General features: G+C 39.6%; 1 protein-coding gene across 12 annotated transcripts in view; it reads right to left on the bottom strand.

The window, feature by feature from the left end:
* NCOA2 (nuclear receptor coactivator 2) overlaps positions 1-20,775 on the bottom strand; it is a 234,538-nt gene that overhangs the window by 212,993 nt on the left and 770 nt on the right. Inside the window, exon 1 of one of the 12 annotated variants that reach the window (XM_072951824.1) lies at positions 20,708-20,773. The exons of 10 other annotated variants lie outside the window; for them this stretch is intronic. The gene's annotated coding sequence lies outside the window, so the exon portion shown is untranslated. Of the gene's footprint in view, positions 1-19,787; positions 19,810-20,707; positions 20,774-20,775 lie in introns of those variants that run through there. One more of the 12 variants, XM_072951826.1, reaches the window with a different exon arrangement.

Here is a 20,775-nt window from a genome sequence, read left to right as displayed (position 1 = left end):
CAGTCAGCATTTGTTATTTATGTGTTAACACAGGAAATTCTGTTCTTTAAAAAAACTGCTTAAGAGGATGAAATGATGTGATCTGGGATTTGCTTCAAAATGGGAGCAGGGGTGGGGAGTGGGTAAAAGCAATAGAGGGGCTGGTTCATGGGAGATCATTATATTATCCTGTCTACTTTCACATAGGTTTAAACTTTTCCATAATAATTTTTTTTTAATTTTAAGGCTGTTAGCCAATACTAAAAAAAAAAAAAAAAAAGAAAGAAAAAATTTAACTTCAGGAATTCCAGGAAGCTGCACAGAGAAACAGCACAGGAACAATGAGGGTATTTCAAGGTACTTATTTAATCCACCATGGGATCCTGAATCGTAATCCTAATTATAAATATCAAGTTTCCATTGTTTCAAACTGCTCGTTTGTTAAACTGAAAGCAGAACTGCTGACCTCGCTCACCGATAACATCCTGGGAGCCTGTGATGATGCAGAGCCCTACAAAGGTACCATGTTAGTGCCAGAGACACACGAATACTTACCACGTGAAAGTATTTTCATATTTTCTTTTCCAGCCTCATAGATGAAATGGGGGTATTATTGCAACACCCACCACACAATTACCAAATGTAAAATAATTATTTCCTATGTTATTCAAGCTTATAGAGGTAATGACAGAAATGCAAAACTGAAGCTGTGTAATGATGTATGTAGCACAGGGATCAGAGCTAGATGATTTTTTTTAAATAGAATACATTTTACTTGACATTTCCCAGCTTCTGAAACTCTCATTTAGAGTTAAAACCTGGTCCAGATACTGTACAGTTTAAGATTTCATGGCTATATTTAAATGTGCCCATAACTACAACCAATATTTATAATGGCATTTTATAGGTTATAAAGCATTTAATCTGTTTTTCTCATTTACTAGTCAAAAAATCCTGTGAATTACATGAGTTATATGGGAATATTTTTGAAAACTAAACTGCCTATGCCTCCAACTCAGGAGAGGAGCCAGAAGTGATCCCAAAACATCTAAATCCAAATTCCTTTCACTTTCCATTATCCCAAGCTGCTGTTGCTGAAGGAATTTATCATTTTGTTAAAGATACAAAACCTAAATACACACACATACACACACAAAAAATCAGAACATGAGATGAGCTATCAATAGCCTAATGTGTGATCTGGGTAGTAAATCCTGGTGAAGATCAGGCAGGGAGAAAATCATCAATGGACCACAGTCCTGGAAAATGGGTCTCAGAGTGAATGTCACATAAGCTACAAGGAAGCGCACCTGGCAGGGGTAGATGGCAGCTTTCAATTTGCCCACAATCAAGAACCTTTGGGTTAAAAACTGGCTGGAATAAAGGGTTGTAAAAGCATACTGTGAGGCTTGTATTTAAAATACATATTTTGCACAGAAAGGAAACCATCAACAAAATGAAAAGGCAACCTACAGAATGGGAGAAAATATTTACAAATCATACACCTGGTAAGAGATGAATATGCATAATATCTAAGTAACTCACAACTCAACAGAAAAAGAAATAATCCAGTTAAAAAATGGGCAGAGGAACTGAATAGACATTTTCCCAAAGAAGACATAAGAATGGCTAAAAGGTACAACAAAAGGTGCTCAACATCACTAATCATCAGGGAAATGCAAATCAAAACCACAGTGATGTCATTTCACAGCTGTTAGAATGGCTGGCATCAAAAACACAGGAGATAACAAGTGTTGGTGAGGATTTGGAGAAAAGGGAACCAACCCTTGTGCACTGTTGATGGTAATGTAAGCTGGTGCAGCCACTGTGGAAAATAATATGGAAGTTTCTCAAAAAATTAAAAATAGAACTACCATATGATCCAGCAACTCCACTTCTGGGTATATATCTGAAGGAAATGAAATCACTATCTCAAAGAGGTATCTGCACCCTCATGTGCATTGCAGTATTATTTACAATAGACAAAACATGCAAACAACCTAAGGGCCTGCTGATGGATAAATGGATAAAAAAATGTGATATATATATATATATATATATATATATATATATATATATAAATGTATCTCCCTCCAATAGAATATTATTCAGCCATAAAAAAGATTTCCTGCCATTTGTAATAACATAGATGGATCCCGAGGGCATTCTGCTAAGAGTAATAATTTAAAGAACAAATTTAATTTGATCTCACTTACATGTAGAATCTTAAAAAAAAAAAGAGCTCATAGAAACAAAACAGATTGGTGGTTCTTGAGGTGGAGGGGGAGGAGGGAGGATGGCTGGTACCACTGCAGGGGGAATGGGCAAAGGGGGTCAAAAGATACAAACTTCCAGTTACAAGATAAATTCTGGGGATGTTATATCTAGCATAGTGAATATAATTGACATTACTGTTTATATATTTGAAAGCTGCTGAGAGTAAATCTTAGAAGTTCTCATCACAAGAAAAAAAAATTTGTAACACTGGTGGTGATAGACATTAACTAGACTTAGTGTGGTGATTATTTTGTGACATAGGCATAGATTAAATCATCATGTTGTATATCTTAAATTAATACAATATTATATGTTAATTACATCTCAATAAAACTGGGAAAATTTTTTAAATCCTTTTTTTTTATTTCAACAAGGAAGAAAAGGAACAAAGTAGTCTTAGCCCCTATGTGATAAAGTCATGGAAGACCAAGGAACACACATATTCCACGTTGGGAAGGCTTGAGTATTTGTTGCTCCAGGCCCACCAACTGTATACCACATACTCAGCCAGTAGATATTATGATCAGGAATTTCAGAATACGAACCAGGAAAGGAAGGTATTCTAAATGAAAATTACAGTTTATTTGTAAAGGGGAGTCTGAGCAAAGTCAAAGCATGGATGTGTCTCTTTCTCAACATACCAAGATAGCAAACTGGTGCATACCAACCGGTAAATTACTAAATGACATCACATGCCGCAGAAGGGTTAATACAACAGATTCAAAAAAAGCAGTTTGTCCCCGAGATTCATCTTCTCACCTCGATCCACCATGGGATCAGCTATGTTAATAATAATGCTTTGCAATTTTATATCAGTTCTCCTGCTAAAAGCTCAAATGCAAGTTGATATGGCACATCACAAACGACACAGATGGTACTCCGCAATTTCCACAGCTCTGACTGAATAGCTCATTTGACTTACTAATAAACGTTCCTATTTCAAGATTAAAAACAAATATGAAAAATTAAGGAAAATGGTAGAAAGACAGTAAACCTTCATATCCAATTCAGGGGCACCTAGCTGAAAAGGTAAACATCAGACAGAGCATCCAGAGCAAAACACAGTTCCTTCAGATGCTACTGCGCACAGGTGTGTGCTTCCAGCCACCAGGGTACTGGGAAATGAAGAGAGGACTGGCAGTAAATGAGGTTATGCTATTTCCTATGAGAAGCTGCAACAGACAGACCTAAGAGGAAAAAATCTCACCAAGGAGAAGCTAGACGTGGGATTATCTTGTCCTTCTGTAATTACTCCCTGAAGGGAGACCCATGTCAGAAGCTTCACTAGAAGTAACAGATACCAGTCTAAGTATAACAGGCTACTGAGACTTATAAATCATAATTAAATTGGACTCCTTTAAAGCAAACATTTTTAAGGGGCTATATTCTAAATGTAGAGGTGGACTGCAATCAACCTAGAGGCTTCCTTTATACTATTCGCAAATGCTCTGCTCATATTCTGCTAATAAGAGAAGGCATTTTATTCCTTTGAACTTAATGAACAGAGCTTCTCAGTGTTCTTCGCTGGTACCTGGAACTACCTCATTTCTCCCTGTGGATCTGGAAATTCCCCACTAGGGAATTTAGCTATATAAAGTTTTCCATCATCTCTGGGGAAATCATTGTACTCCATTTGTGTAGTAAATACAGGCATCCTCCATTATAATTTGTGAAATACGAATTAATCTATGAAACAGACCAGATCTTGAAAAATTCAATCAACTTACCCTTATGGAAAACAGAACTATTATGATGACCAGATTTAACTAAACTGTAAAATGAAGACCACTGAAGTAGAGAACAGCTCAGAAGACTTCCTTTCCTTGATGACTGAGGTGGTTTTGTAGCATCTACTTACAGGATTACATTCAAAATCCAGGAAAAACAAATACCAGATTTTGGTGAATTATGTCCAACCATTCTTAGCAAGAGCTTCATTTTTTTTCCTGATAAAATTACAGTATTTGAAGCCACAGTCTGAACTGATCAAAAATAACATTCAAGTCGTATATAGCAATTTTCTCAAAGAAAGGGGGCTTTAAATTATAATCAAAACCTGTCAGATGATTCCAAGACTGATGTCCCATTAGGTACTCCTCTGAGAAATCGAAATATCTCTGCTGAGAATGCTGTTGCCCACTTTTAAGAACACTTAGATATGGCAAACAAGCATTCAGTCTCCCAGGTTAATGAAATGTGTATTGTATGTACTTTATATTTCTGATATTTTCAATATAATAATTAAAGTGTTCTGCCACCTCTAAGTGGTTTTAAAAACACTGCCCCTAAATTTTCCAAAACATTAGGAGCTTTAACTCTACTGATTTCAATTGCCCTCCTCTGTCTTCTGCATGAAACAGCACTACCAGCTTTACTTCCAACTCCCATGAAACCATATGGATTTAACAAGGACAAGAATGCCGTAGACCAACATTCACATAGCCTTTGTCCTCCCTCTGTACTCCCACCCGCCAAGAACTTAATTAGACCTACTAAGTGTTAAAACAATATGTGATAATAATAATAACCATTTCTGTAATCAGAGGAGTAGCACATTTACTCTAAACAGTTGAAAATTACAAAACAATTTATAATGTATCCTTACAGACTCTGAAATACAGAGCGCTGCATCACCTTCTGCATTTCTGGAACACGCATTACTTGATAAATGAAGGTGGTTTAAAAAAGCTTGACCATAAATAGTCTTGAATATCTAGTTGGTTCTAGTCTTCAGAATTAACTTCCTAAATGGTTCCTTGAATCATCCTTAATCTACATTTAAAATAATCTACTCTGAATCACAATCCCAAATAACTACTCAGGATCTACTGGATACCAAATACGTGTCAACTACTGACCATCGAAGGCAATTCAGAGTAACAATAATAACAAGGGACATTTAAGGAAATTTGGGCACAAGGTCACACTTGTTCAAGTGATGAAGGGAGACCACACATAATCCAGGCAGTGTGGCCCCAACTGATTTCAGAGAATTAATTACTTAACTTATTTAATTAAATAAGCCAACCAACCTCTGTATTCACAGAACTCCAAAGTTTGCTGGCATATTAACATCTTCCAACAGAACATTCCACAAATTTTTAGCAGGTTCTCTAAGAAAGATTTTACAACTTTTCTGCCCTTCAGTGACATCATCTCATAAGAGTGACTAGAAAGAAAACTTAATGACAGGATCTTGAAAGATTTTACCTTCATTTTATCCTGAAAATTGAAGTGCCTTTTTCAAAAGACACCAAGTCTGTGGCTGGTTGTACATAAAATGTCGTTAGTTACTTCAGCGTTTGGTTTTCTCATCTTTCTGCTACAGAGAAACGTCACAATATGTAAGAGTGAGTGCCAAGAGCACGCACAGCTCGACAAGTGATGGTCTTGTCCGTGGTCTCCACGCTGATTTTCCCACACTCTCCTCTTATTCTCAGGTTACTGAGATTCCTGATGGGAAGGAGGAGGGTTTCCCACCTGCCTCAGGACCTAGACCAGGGGACCTTCAGTCTAGCTCCCTACCTCATCTTTCAAGATCAACCCTAAGAGTCTCTTTAAAAAGGCAGAGACCCACCCATACTTCTGTAATCACAGTGAGACCCTGGAATTTCCACCTGGATAAGCACAGTAGACTACTGATGTACTCTAAAATTTGGACTAGAGACTTAGACCAAAAACTATCATCCATGCTTCCAGCATACAAAAAGCAGAACGTTTTAACAAGAAGCTGCCTTAATCTATAAAATGATCTGCTGAAGCAGCACCATTCTGGTGCTTTCTGAGAGAACCGTGTTAATTATTACCCATACCATGAATGGCTTTCAGGGCTAACTCCCTAGAAATGCTTCTGGTAAAACAAACAGTCAGAAATATATGTCATAATCATTTCATCAAGAGTTCTACACAGTGATATATGACTAGGAAAGGAAAACAACAGAAAGAGGCCACAGTTTTTCTCTATCTGGTAAAAAAAGAATTCTAGAATTTAAAGAAAAATTTTAGAAAGATTAACGCCCTGCAATCCTCCTTAGTGATAAGTAGAGAATCCTTTACCAGAAGATTTCTTTAAAATCATCTAATTCATTCTGCCTTCACTAATTAAACTTTCTTTTCTGATCCTCACCACTCTTTGAGGCAAACAAGTATAATCCCCATTCAACAAAAATGGAAATTGGGACTCAGAAACATTAAATCACTTGCTCAAGGTGACAGGTCCAGCCATAGGCACTATACACTTAATCATTATTATACTTATTTTTAAATTATACAAATTTCCTCTGGTTGAAAAAAAAAGTTTAAATTTTTTATCAGAAAGTTCTTCTTAACATCTAACTAAAGTCCCATTAAATATAGTTTAAGACCACTGCCTTCTGTTGGATTGAAGAACTGTTGCTCATTGTATCTCATATTGAATCACTTCCTGTATCAGAAATAATTAACTTTCCTCCTCTTCTGTTAAAGGAAAAGACAGCAACACTTCAACTTAGCCTGATGGTTCCCAAGGATGACATTTCTCATCCTACGTGCTCTTTTTCTAATTCAACTTCTAACATTCCTCCGAAGGAGAGGTGGGGTCTGGGGAGGCTTGCGACTAAAGTATAAGTGATGCTATGTGATTTCTGAGGTTGTCACAAAAGATACAGCTTCCTTGGAACTCAGTCTTGGAACACCAGCCGCCATGCTGCGAGGAAGTCCAAGCAGGTGCAGGGAGGCCACAGGCAGGTAGTCCATCTAGCCTGTAACTCAGCAGAGGCCCCAGCCAACAGCCTACATCAAACACTAGGCATCCAAGTGACGAGCAAGCCTTCAGTTGATTCCAGCACTGAGCCATTGACTCAACCCTGGATTTGACTCTTCCCAGCTGAGATGCTGGACATCATGGAGCAGGTAAGGTGTGTCCATCATGCCTTTTCCCAACCTGACCATATTTGTAAGCTTAATGCTGCCAAGTTTCAAACTATATATCATGCAGCAATAAAAACCAGAACTCCCCAATTTACAACTTAAGCAAGAAATGAAAGGACGACAAGGAATAAAAAGCTTCTTTCTGAACAAAATATCCCAAACTCTGTACTCTAAAGATTACTAGCTTTACTGGTAAGAGTCTGTCAGGTTCTCATGCAGATCTTATTAAAAGTGCATATAAAATCAAAGGGCATAGGACCTCATCCTACGCACATGTCTCTTTTTAGAACGCCTTTTCTTCTCTCTGATGAAATCTCCGTCAGCCCTTGAGGCTCAAATCAAACAGTATAGCAGCTATGAAGCCTTTCCTTACCTTACAGAATAAACTGTTTCTATAGAATATCTGTCTAGCCCTTCGAATACAATTTTTTATTCTAATGTAGATATTGTACTGTAAGTACTTGTCCACATACCTCTTTCTTTCCCTAAACTGTGAAATTTTTGAGGAGAGGGGCTATTTCTCTTTAATCTCTGGATTCCAGATTCCAAACTTACAACAGATTAAGTGCATAAAATCAGAAAGGAAAAAGAGGACTTATTTAAATGTTTTAAATGTTTAAACACATATATATATATATATATATATATATATATATATATATATACACACACACACCAAAAGTCACATCCAGTGAACAGAGACAGAAAAAGGCAAGTCCAGTAATTAAGCTAGAGTTCCAAAGAGTGGGATCTAGACTTACAGTGACTTAGTGGAGAGACAAACAGATAAGTATCTTAAAATATTTCATGGACACTCAGTGAATTTTAGCACATTTCAAGTCAGTTTAGCAAACAGGGAAACACTATGCATTTTAAAAGTATTTTCTCCTAAATAACTAAAGTTAAAATTTGAGATGCTCAAAGGAATAAAAACCAGAACCAGAAAAATTACATGCACGAGACCTCCTTTCTGAAGGTTTTGTACAGCCACTATTATATAATATTATCATTTTTGTTGCTGAAACATGGCCTCTGTATCCCGCTTACTGAATTGAGACTCAAGGACAGAGTTTTGGATGAAGGAGAAAAGGAAGCTTTATTTCTTTGCCAGGCAAAGAAGTCACAGTGGCCTAATGCCTCCAAAACTGTGAGTCTAATGGGGAGAGAAGGCAGGGCCTTTTATAGTAATATTTCAAGAGTTCAAGGGGCAGAGCTAGTTTTCACAGAGATTGCATACAGTATAAAATTGTTGCAGAGTTGTTCTCGTTTTTTCAGACAGAGTGGCCCCTTCCCTCTGCTGGGTATGAAGCTCACCTCCAGTTTTGGGACTCTCTTACTATTCTGTATCTAGAACAAAGGATGCATAGGAAGGAGCTCCATGGAAAAGAGCTGCAGAGGAAAACTTGTGCAGTTTAAAGTCACGCTGATAAATGCTTTTAGCCTTTTAAGTAGGCTGAGGCCTGGGACCTCCCACTGCAGGCTGAGGGCTGAGGGCTGCAGCTAGAACAACAGGATACAAGGAACCCACTAGGGGTCAAGAGGAGGGCAATGGGGTCAGGAGTAGGGCACCAGGGGCAAAAACGGGGCACTAAGCATGACCCCTGCACACAGCACCAGCACCATGAGGGTGTGAGGCAGACCACCCAAGCCTCCCTCCTTTCCAGCCTAATCCTGATCAGCAACAAAATGAGAGAAACCCTTTAAACCATCATACAGTTAAGCAGTTACAAACACCGTAACAGATATCAGATGGTCACCGATATCAACAGGGTCCTGCTCAGTTACACTTTTTTTATATTCTTTTTACTCCCCTACCCTGCCACCTGTCCTTAATGTCCCTGTTTGGTTACATTTCAGAACCCCCAAAGCACCTTCCTCCCGGTTGACCCAAACTGCTTCCTTATCTGACTGGACATAGCCCAGAGCCACTGAGAACTGCCACTGCAATACTGCCTGTCCAACCCTCTCCAACATTTTATTTTGTTTTATTTTTAATTTTGTTCAATTTATTTTAATAAGCTCTTCAAGCACCTTCTGCAAGTTTGAGCAAAGAAATTCATGAATGTATTTCTTTGAAACCACACTAATAAATTAGTTATCTTTTTTTGTATTGAAGTATAGCTGATTTACAATGTTTCGAGGGCCAATATTTTTTTTTTAAAAAGTAACGCAATACATACAAAATGGCAAAAAAAAAAAAAAAGAGGGATGTTACCTAGTATGTCTGTAAGACATTTCAGAGAAGTTTTGCAAAAAGCAGAAATTAGAAAATGGGATTTCTGAGTCATTAAAATTCCAATCCCCTTAAAACTGCCCAGAGTTGTTAAATAAAAAGGACTATGTATGGTCCACTTTTCCTTCCATTCTTGATGTCTCTAAATGTGTCTTGTAAGTTGCCACACTCCAAAAACTCCCAGGAAACTGTTGTCTCTATAATGTTCCAAAGAACTGTCTGATACAAAAGTTTCCTATTTAGCCAAGTATGCTGTAAATGTCTCAATCCCAACCCCTCTCCAATGCCTAAAACAGAAATCCACTACTTCCTCGGAGGAAAACACGCACAGGCAGGTATTACCTCTGCATCTGCAGCCCTCATGGCATTAGCTTTACGAGCCTCCTTATGATGCAGCTGTAAAAAGCACGTCTAGACCCAAATACTTCAGAAGGGCATGCCAAGAAAATATCCTAAGATGCCACCACCTCCAGCCAGAAGTTCTCAAAGGTTATGCTTTTCTTCAGCCCTGATCTAATCTGCTAATACATTTAACAATTTCTAAACACTGCTGGAGAAACTGAATTCTAAATACTGAAAAGAATGGTTTTACAACAATGTCAATGCACTTAATGGCACTTAACCAAATGATTAGGATGTTAAATTTTATATGTATTTTACCACAATTAAAATTTTTAACTTGAAAAAATAACAATTAAAAAAAAGTCAGCATCTAAAAGGCCAAAAAACAACAAACAAACAAAAAACTTGGGGAACTGCTGAATATTAACAGAGACCACAGAACCAAATGCAATGGGCAAGCTTTGATTTAGATCCTGGTTTGAAACCCAAAGCTGTAACAGACAGTTTGGAGACGACTGGGAAAATTGAAGTAGAGAGTTGATACTAGCTGATGTACGTTTTCTTAGGTTTAAGAAAAAAAAAAAGAGTTTTATTAGGCTTAATAGTTGTGTGTGAGTCTGTAAGATAATGTCTTTATTTTATTTCACGGTACTGTGCTTTACAGATAGGGGATCATCTGTAACTCACTTTCAAATAGTTCACCCAACACACACACACACACACACACACACACACACACACACACACAAAGCGAGGAAAGTGGGAGAACGAAAAAGCATACACAGCACTGAAAGAGCTATTACTCAGCCACTTGTTCTACCACATTACTGAAGCATCATGGGAGCTCAGAAAAACAGACATACGACACTGCACGTCCCAGGGCAGCACCCTGCTTCTCCACCAGACTTGTATATCGTTTCTACTACTTAATATGTAATTGCTTGGTGACAGAATCTGAAGAGATGACAGACAGATAGATACCCTTTCGACTTACTCTGCAAATAAAATGATCCCACAAAGCAAAAAATTAACCAGAGATTTGGGAAGAAAACTGAGAATATTTTTATAGGTGTTGTCACAAGTATATATTAATGTGGGGCCTGTAAGGGCTTTGCTCTTTGGATAGTTGTAGAATTTCATAATTTATCTATTGAGACATCAGCCTTTCAATAGACGTTTTCATTCTCTCTTTTTTTTTTTTTATCACTTCTTCCATGGAAGTATTTACGTGCCAAACCCATACTTTGTGTTTAGTTTTGTTTTATTACCTTTCCAGACTACTGAATTTCCCCAAGGTTTTCTTTAAACCTTTTTTCTCCTCTTTCCACTATAAACTGAGATTATTAATCCCTCTTCTCATCAGTGTCAAAATATTCTGCAGGGGAAAAGTTAATAAGTGTGGGCATAAAAAAATGTTCAGTTTTACTGAGGCAACAAAGCCAAAAATTTAAGTCTTTATTATTTCTGATTTGAGGGTAAGTGACTTCCTTCCTTTCCTACAGAACATTTTTATAAAATCTATAATCAATGTAATAAGCAACTAATAACCTTTGGATATTGTTGGACTCCATCTCTTTTTGTTTTGACTGTATACCTATTAACTGAGATCAATAACAGAAACCCCCAATCAATTGAGTTTATATTAAAGAATTGCTTCCTAAATTCTAGACTCACTCATTAGTTTTCTCTAGGCAAATAAAAGAGCGTGTGCTTGGGTGATCAACACGTGTTCACAAGAGGCCAGGAAGAAGAGACTGGCAGGTTCCCTCCATCTCCTGGCTCTCTTTTCTCCTGAATGCGTTTTCTCCAAGTGAGATATTAACTATTACACAGAGATCATCCATGAGTACGAGAATGCTGTTGCTCTGATGTGAGTGTGCTTTACCCAGAGAAGGAAAATGCTCCAGTTTTGTTTTCTAATATCCTTCAATGCCCAGGAATTTTGTTGACTTCTGTCACTGTAAAAATATGTTCAGTACACAATGACTATAATGCCATTTTCTTGTGTTATAGCTAACAGCTTAAAGCCTTTCATTTATTAGAGCTCTTAACTGTACATGCCTCTCGCTTGAAATACGTAGCAGCACAGCATAAACAGAAGAACTGAATCTACTTCCAGTCCCTTCACTCAGTTCCATCACTTGTACTTACTATTTGTTAATTAAGAAAAGACTCTGGGGGTGCCAGAAATAAAATGACATTTCTTAATGGAGTAAATATTTTTATATCACATTTCCACCAAAAAAACCCAAAGAAATCAAAATATTAATACATATTACTTAAAACAGCAACAAGAACGCTACATATGAATCTCAAAATTATAAAAATTAAAAATACAATATACTACCAGAAACTCCAAAGAGGTGGGCATTCCTAGGGCTTTAAGAATTTGGTTAACATTTTCACCTATGTTAAATATCTTAATTTTCCAATTACACCATTTTGAACACTTGACATCTAGAGTCTGTAACAATATCCCTCAACAGGGGAGAAATAAAATACCGAAAAGCTAGGGAATGTTAACACTCAATCCTACTAGACAACAGAGGCTCCGCGCCCCAGTCCGCTAGACCACAATGTAGGCCAGCAACAGACTAACGTCCAATAACAAATCAGCCAATCACTGCACCATGCATGTTAAGTGATCTGCTCTCAACCGAAAGGCTTCCTTAACAAATAACTAGCTTCTTCACCGAGTGCTGTTAGCATAGCCAGTCTGTTCGGTAAAAAGGGAAACTGCAGATCATCACGACCATGCACGCAATACTTAATGACAGTAAGACTCCCCATAATCTTGATTGTGTTCCTTCACTGCCACCCATCTTCCAATCTTCAACTTTAGGAAACTGAGAAAGTCAGGAAATAAGGATAAAAGGACGCAGAGGAGAAAAGTCTAGAAAGACTTAAACCCAACTGAGGCAGTCCTAAATTGTGCCATTATTTACCATTCCATCCAAACTGGAGCTTGGTCTCCAAGCACAGCACACCTGACACAATGTCCACAACAGGCGGTAGGCACAAGGTGGCAGGTACAGAATAGCCTCAAAGGCCCGCAAGCCTCACTGCCCGGCTCCGTACTATCAAAACCAGCGTCTGTAATTTCAAGATTAGGAGTTTGGGATTAACAGATACACACTACTGTTTATAAAATAGATAAGCAACAAGGACCTACTGTGTAGCACAGGGAACTATGTTCAATTTCTTGTAATAACCTGTAATGGAAGAGAAACTGAAAAAATATGTATGTATGTATATATGTTGATATATGACTGAATCACTCTGCTGTATATCTGAAACTAACATTGTAAACTGACTACACTTCAATAAAAAATAAGAATTAAAAAAAAGAAATGCTATTATGTCAAATGGGTAAAAATTCATGCACTCCTAACACTGAGATTTTTAAGAAGGAATTTCCATATTCTTTATTTAAGAATCAAAAATATGTGAAAGAATTTGCCACCTATGTTCCAAAAATAACCAGAGGTGATTGCCTAATAAACATACTTATGAAAAAATCTATTTTTAAATATATACACAAGCACATTTAAAATGCATGTTTAAAAATTTGTTATCAAGTTAACTTCTAAATTCTCCAGAGTTTGGCTCTAGAAATGGCCTAGAAATGACTCAGGTAAAGTATAGGTTCCCCTAAGTTACGCAATTCAATTTTTCAATTTACATTTTGACAATAACTGAAAGCTTTCCATTATTTAGCATAGTAACAACAGAATTAGAAATTTCAAGATAAATTAATACGAAATATTCTTACAAATGCTACTGTACCACCAAAGGCAAGGAAAGTCATTTCATGTTTGATTCATGAGCTGATTTTAATCTGCTAGAAAAGACCATCCTCATTTAGACAAGTACTTCAATGGGCAGTGATCAGTCAGCAACAACAGGAACTTCCAGAACTCCCTCATGCTCTGCAAGTTAAGCCTTGGAAGATGTGGGATCACATTTCCTGTAGACACAGTGGATAGAATAATAGAAAATACTGTGCGTCACATTTTCAACTCTGACAACAGGGCTTCAGACCCAGCAGCTGGAACACTAAAAGCAGTGCCTACTGCTCCCCACACACCACACACTCACAGGTGAAAGAGTTCCCTGAAAGCTCTCTCTGCTCCCTGCAAACGACTGAGCAGACAGAAGAATTCCACAAATAGCAGAGCACAAGTCAGATGACTGAATATATTATCAGCCTCTTTTCGGGACTACAATATCTCAACACTGGTCCCCTATGCTCCACGGGTTGCAAAAAATCTGCAAAATATGCATCACACAATCACCACCTAATGGTTAAACGTACTTGAATTAAATATATTTTAAAGAGACAAGAAGCCGTTACCTACACCCGTGTTTCCTCCTTCCTAAATCCGTACCTGGAGCTCTCTCCATCTATTTTCTACCTTATGTCCTGCAATCAAGTTTCCTTGAGCTTATTTTCTAAGCTTCTTATTGTAAGAAACAATAGGCAACCTGAATGTCCTATTTTTTTCCCTTTTTATTTTTTTATTGAAGTATAGTCAATTACAATGTGTCAGTTTCTGGTGTACAGCACAATGTCTCAGTCTTGCATACACATACATATATTCATTTTCAATTTTTTTCCATTAAAGATTATTACAAGATATTGAGCATAGTTCCCTGTGCTGTACAGAAGAAACTTTTTTTTTGAATGTGTTTTTTCAAAATACACTCCTACCCTTTTCCCTCTCCCTAGAGAAGAATTACGTTTGTGTTACCTCAACAAAGCTCTGGGTAGGACAGAGTCAGCTTAGCCTACCAGCTAACAAGAACACCAGGTAAGAAGGCAGGGCTAAGGGGCGATGCTGGCCTGGGTTCAAACTCCTCTCCGGCACTCTGGCTGTGTGACCTCTGGCACGCTGCTTGTCAGCTCTGCACCTCCACTTCCTGGAGGGTGAGGAGGAATGACAACGAGCACTGGCAGCGAGAGTGCACAGGAAAGGCACCAGGTCTTTAGTGAGCACTCAATGAACGTCACATGTTTTTACTTCATCCATTACGGTCTTATTTTTTCAAAGTTAATAGACAAGAAAGAACCCTGCAATTTAGTAATTGTTAAACACTGGGCCGATGACTACAAAATCTGCAGGCTCTCTGTAGAACTTAAGTAACGTCTGTCAAGGTACAGGTCTGCCTTGGGGCAACGGTTTGGGAGATACTGGCCTAAATTATTTGCAGGACTGGATGTATTCAAATCTACTCATCCTTTTTATGGACTAAACAACTAGACAGAGCCTTATAAAGACCTGCAAACATCTGCTGTATCAGATCCCAACAGGTAGGCACTCTCAGACTCACCAGTCCCTCAGATATTTACGAGGTGTCCCCACTCATTGGTCAAGGTTAATTTTTCTCCCCGAAGTTTTGCTCAGAGGCACAATGACTTGATCCCCTTTAAGCTCCACTCCTTCTGAATAGCGGGGGTAACTTCTCTTTCCTAGGGTTGTGGCAAGAAGGACAGAATGGAGCACTCCTCGAAAAGCCCCTAACAGACTGGTGGCACTCGGTAGCAGCTGCTGTCACCATTCACATTGTACAGTTGTCGCTCTCCCAAGACTGACATTTTAGTCAAGAGCATGAGTGAGTGAGTTACATCTAGAAAAACTGACGACCACAGCAGAATACCTGTAAAAAGACTATGCAAAGGAGTTTCCTGTCCTTTTGAAACCCCCAGTGGTGAGGGCCCAGAACACGTTAGCCTTAAGGCAGCAATAAAGCCCTGGCAATCCAGAGAACCGGGAGGTCCCTGACCCGCGGCTCTGTCACCTTCCACCAACTAAAGATGCCACCCTGACCACACACAACATGATTTCAGGGGAAATCAAACAAAGTTAATTATAAATATTCATACCTTCATTAAAGGAAATCTATTCAATCATAAGCTAATCAGGCAATGGGTACATTTAACAACCTTTTTATTATAAACATTATAATCCTATTTTCAGGGAGAAAAAGAAAACCCAAACCCAAATCAAGGCAGAATTATCTGATATTATACAATTTAAATTACACACACAAAAAAGAGCAGATCTTTAGTATCAAAGCAAATTGAAAATTAAGGTGAACATGTCCCTTTCCACCTCCTCCCCACCAAACAAATCATCATCCACTGTGTTTTCCCCCTTCAGTCGCAGGACTTGCAATAGATGGTTTATACTATAAAAGTAAACTGCCAATGCTGGGACACTCAAATACTCATCAAATAAATAACAGAGCAAATGAATGAAATAATGGTTAAACAGGCAAGAATGCAAAAACAAGATCTAAAAAGCCCAAAAGGAGAGTTAAGTTGGCCATGGGGAACTCCATTGGGAACTCTTAACAGTTCATAACTGGCTGCCTAAAAAGCATAAATTCTGCCAGAATCAACATGCTAATGTCAATTCCCCATGTATCTCTCAATTGACACCCAAAGTAAAAATTGTTTTTTCTCTCAGAAACTTTTAACTATTAATAACTATTTAATTATCGCTCATAATGTCTACCTGTAAGCAGCTCTCCTTACTTAAAAGGTTCTATGTCCAAAAGCTTCCAAAGTAGCTAAGTCAAATACTGCCATAGGTCTCCTGCTTATTTAATTCTTCTCTGAAAAGTTCAAACTAGGGAACTGACTAAAAATTGTTCTCGAATCAACACGTCCACAATTGCATTATGTCATCAGCCACTGGAAGCTAGAAATGTGGTCACTGATGAACATTTCATAGGATAAACACAGAAAATCTCTGCCCTCAGAACCAACACTATTATGACCTACCTGCAGACCACACAGAATTTTAATTTCAGATACCTTCATAGCACACCTTTAAGATTTCCACTCTTTTTCCATAATCGGTTTTGCCTCAATTTTACAACAGCCAGGAAAACTACACCAGCTTCTAAAATGTCCACAAACGTCACATTCTCACCTCTGTTTAGAAATTAGTATTCAGAATCCATAAAGTATATGTTTTTCTTATACTGCCTGAATTGAGGGTCTGGAACAGTAACACTGTATTGTACAGCTTTTTCAAACATTACTTTTAATAGACTTTAAAGCGTAATATAAAATAATATTCGTTCTACAGTTTGCAATCCATAAATCCTTCTATAAGCCTGTAAAAAACAAAAAAGGAAATAAACACAAACGCTAAGAAAATCTTTTTTGTGAGGAAAAACAAGGCATAGAGGTAAAATTAGGTTGAGATATGAAAGAGTATTTTAAAAACTGAGTTCTGTTCTCCTTAAATGGCTTTCATTATTAGTATGAAAACTTGGTCCATAATTATTTCATAGGGGGAAAGATCCTGATTTGCTGCTCAGTTCATGATTTACTGCAATAGAAGACCAACACCTTAAAGCAACTGACTTACTTTCTCCCTCCTAGTCTCTTTAATTTAAAATTGATAGAGCATATAATAACATAAATTACCAAACAAAACTATAAACACAAAATATAGAAAAGCAAGTAATTTCTTAAATAGCAGTTTTGCCATAAAAATAGTGAAGCAATAATTATGCTTTTAAATATAATTTCAATCATGATATAATGGTCAAAATACCAAATAAGGACACACTGTGTATTTCAGAAAACAAATCTTCAAGAAAAACTGTTCAGGGATGCTTTTATTACTTTTTTGGTACCCAACATCCTAAGGGCTGCTTAAAAGAATCCCTTTTAAACCCAATACAACACAATTTTTTCTAAGAAATTCAAGGTGTCAAGTTATGGGTCACATTTCAATCTGATGTGATTTTAGAGCTAAGGTACTGAATCCTTAAATACAGGGTCTGTAATGAAAACACTGCTCATAGGTCCTTGCTTCTGAGGTTTGCAAGCTTTAATAAGACATAACTAAAGATAAAGCCAACCAAGGAGCTCTGCTCCTTTATGCACTCTCACCACAGCCCAAGTCCCCATCTGATCCTTACATTTTAGGTTTCTAGTAAAATGCTCCTCTGACACTGAGCAAGTCATGTAAATTATATTTAACCAATGAAGGTTTAAAATCAGAAGCTAAACTATCTAAAAAATATTAAATTCATAATTTGTGAGATCTTTTCTATCCTCTGTTTCAGTATTCTGACAGCTAAAAGTCAAAGAACTCCTCTGTTAAGACTGAAATTCCCAGGAGGGAAGAAGGCTCAGATCCAGTCTGAGAGCACACAATGGAATCACAGCTGACCATGCACATCTTTTTCTAGATGCCTCCATATGCGTGAGAGGATTTTTTTCCCCCTAGCCAGGCATTAGGGGACTTGCTACTCACTGCCACCAAGAATCTGAGAACATTCTCAAGGATTGTTGTAGAGAATGAGTAAAATAATGTGTTGCTCTTGAGCATACAAAAGAGACAGGGCATCAGTAACTACATTAACTAATGATGGGGGCGGGGGGGCGAGGGGGTTGAATGTCAAATTTTGAATGCTGTTTAATTTATAATACTCCCTAATTCTGGCAGCCGTTTGTTTTATCTCCACAGTTTTTATCGTTTTATCACCAAAATAACACCTCAAGGGCTATAGCAAAATGCAATTAATTTCTGTCTACAAGAACACTCAAAATTACACAAATTACACTAGATTGGGAATTCACATTATGTGTCTGAAAATGGTCTATTACAACAAAACACTTTTGTAGGGTGTGGTAAATACTGTTCCCTAAAACTATAGTCCCCATAAACTCAATTCTTTCTTAGTAACCCAATATTATTACAAGCTTGAGAAATCAGTCCACATAAATATTATGCACATAAAATGCCTCAAAAAAACAAAACAAAACCCTTCCACGATTAGTTAAATTCATGGGACACTTATCACAAAATGAATAGATGCATTCTAAATTTAATATTATTCATTCTTTGAACTCCCCAAGATTTTACAAATTCCAGTTGAGAAAAAGGAGCCTTGCTGCTGTCAGTGTGCACTAACCTCACCAACAAAGAACAGGAGCATGCATACATACACACACATACACACACACACACACAAGCACCGTGGCAGCTGCTGTCTTTTTAAAAGACTGCTATTCCTGCGGAGCAACCTGTGATCTTTACAGAGAGTCAAGACCTATCTTCTCCATTCTTAAAAGTCAAGAGTTGAGGAAGTCATTACCCTGTACCCAAGAAACAGCGTAAAACAACCAAAGATGCCTCCTGACCTTGCAAAAACCAGAAAAGTACCCCCACACTGTACCATTCAGTAGTGTTTAAGCACATTAAACTAATTTATTTTTAAGAATCTTTTGTGTGGGAGTAATCTGGCAAACTACATTTTACTCACATGTTTATTTCTGTAGACAAATATTCTTTGACTAGCTTTGCTCCTTAAATACCAACGCGTTAGGTTTCAAACACTGATGCTTTGGTTCCTAACTTCATTTTGTTTACTCAAGAAAAGAAAAATACAAAAAAAAATTGCATACCATAAACCACAACTTTTTTTTTAAATGTCATCCCAAATGCCGAACTTTCAAGTGCACTTTGGAAATCAGCGTTCTAATTAAACAAGGAACCAGTGAGACCATTACAAACAATGATGCCTTTAACTCTCAATAATCAATTGACGTTAGGCTTTCCCCGTGCCTTTATTTTCACAGTACTCTCTCAAATTTCACTGTCCCCACGCTGGAGTAGCTGAGTGAAACTGAGGCAGAGGTAAACAGACAACTCCTATGATCCTCAGCACGTAAACCGAGCGCTGAGGTCCAGAACGCGATCACTACAATATATGCCATTTTAGAAACGGGCCTCGTAGAGTTACTGCCACATCGTAAGTGGCTTAGACTTCGTGGTGTCTTAAGACAACGTCTCTGGTGGTACCAGAGAAATACAGTATCGTGCGAACTGCGTGCCTCCCCGGGTCAGAGCCCTTGTAAGTGACACTACCCTACATATCAAGGAGCGGGTGACTAGGGATGGACAAGAGTGGATAGCTCTTGGCGTCTCCATGACTCCCCCGCCCCGCGTGCAACTCAGCTCTAACTGGTCCGGAAGAGGCCCCGCCCCCTTCCTTCCTCCGGTCCCTGCGATTGGCTTACCGACACCCGGCAGGTCAGCTCCCCGCCTTCGATTGGCTCACTGCCCCATCACTCACACGCAGCGAGATTCGGGTCGGTGGGAGGGGAAGGCGTTGGAGGAGGTGGAGTGGGAGTGGGATTAGAGGACGAGGTGGCGGAGGAGGGTGTGTAGGCTCGGTCCCCGGTTTGGGAAAGTTTCCCCTACCAGTGACAGACCCGGACGGCGTTAGGCCCGGTCCAGCTCCGGGCTGGTGCACGGCGCTCGGGTCCCCGATTCCCGCCCCTCGGTCCCGCAGGCCCCGGAAACCACTAGGGGGAGGGGGAAGAGGGAGGGACCATCTAACCAGAGACCGACCCACCCCCGATCTCGGAAGAGGCGCCTCCGGGACTCCCCGGAGGGGCGGGGGGGCGGGGAGCTTGAGCGCGCAGCGACGACCCTGGCCCCCTCCCCCTGCAGCCCCCAGAGACCCGAGAGAGAAGTGTACCCCGGCCCGGGGCGTGACCGTCGCGAGCCGGCCGGGAGGGCCCCTCCCGCTTCCCGCCTGGGGCCCAGAGGGCCTGTCCCTTCAGGGGCGGGGAGAAGGGGGAGAGAAAAGGGGGCGCTGGCGAGCCAACCCGGAACCTCCCGGACCGCCTCCCGCCCCCAGCCTCGGCCCCTGCGCGCCTCCTGCACACACGCCCGCACCCAGAAAGTTAAGTCAGGGGCGAGCCCGGCTCGGCGCCGCCGTGGTCCGGCCCCCGGCTCCCCGCCCCCACCGCGGCCCGGCCTGCTCAGCCCGAGCTCGCCGCCCGCCCCGCCCGCCGCAGCTCCTTCCCGTCCGCCCGCGGCGCCCCTCGCCCCCCGCCCCCGGCGCTGACACGGGCCCGGTCCAGCCGCCGGGCCGCGGATCCCCTCCTCCTGGCGTCTCACCCTGCCGGCTGCCCCTGACACCGCGCCTCACCTTCACACACCCCCGAGCACTTCCCGAGTCCTGCCTCCCCTCGCCCGGCTCCCACCCTGCGCTGGGTT

Source organism: Vicugna pacos, chromosome 29, assembly GCF_048564905.1.
Source record: "Vicugna pacos chromosome 29, VicPac4, whole genome shotgun sequence".
NCBI lineage: Eukaryota > Metazoa > Chordata > Mammalia > Artiodactyla > Camelidae > Vicugna > Vicugna pacos.
Note: the sequence above shows the minus strand (reverse complement) of the source record. Positions and strands in the feature narration are given on the sequence as shown.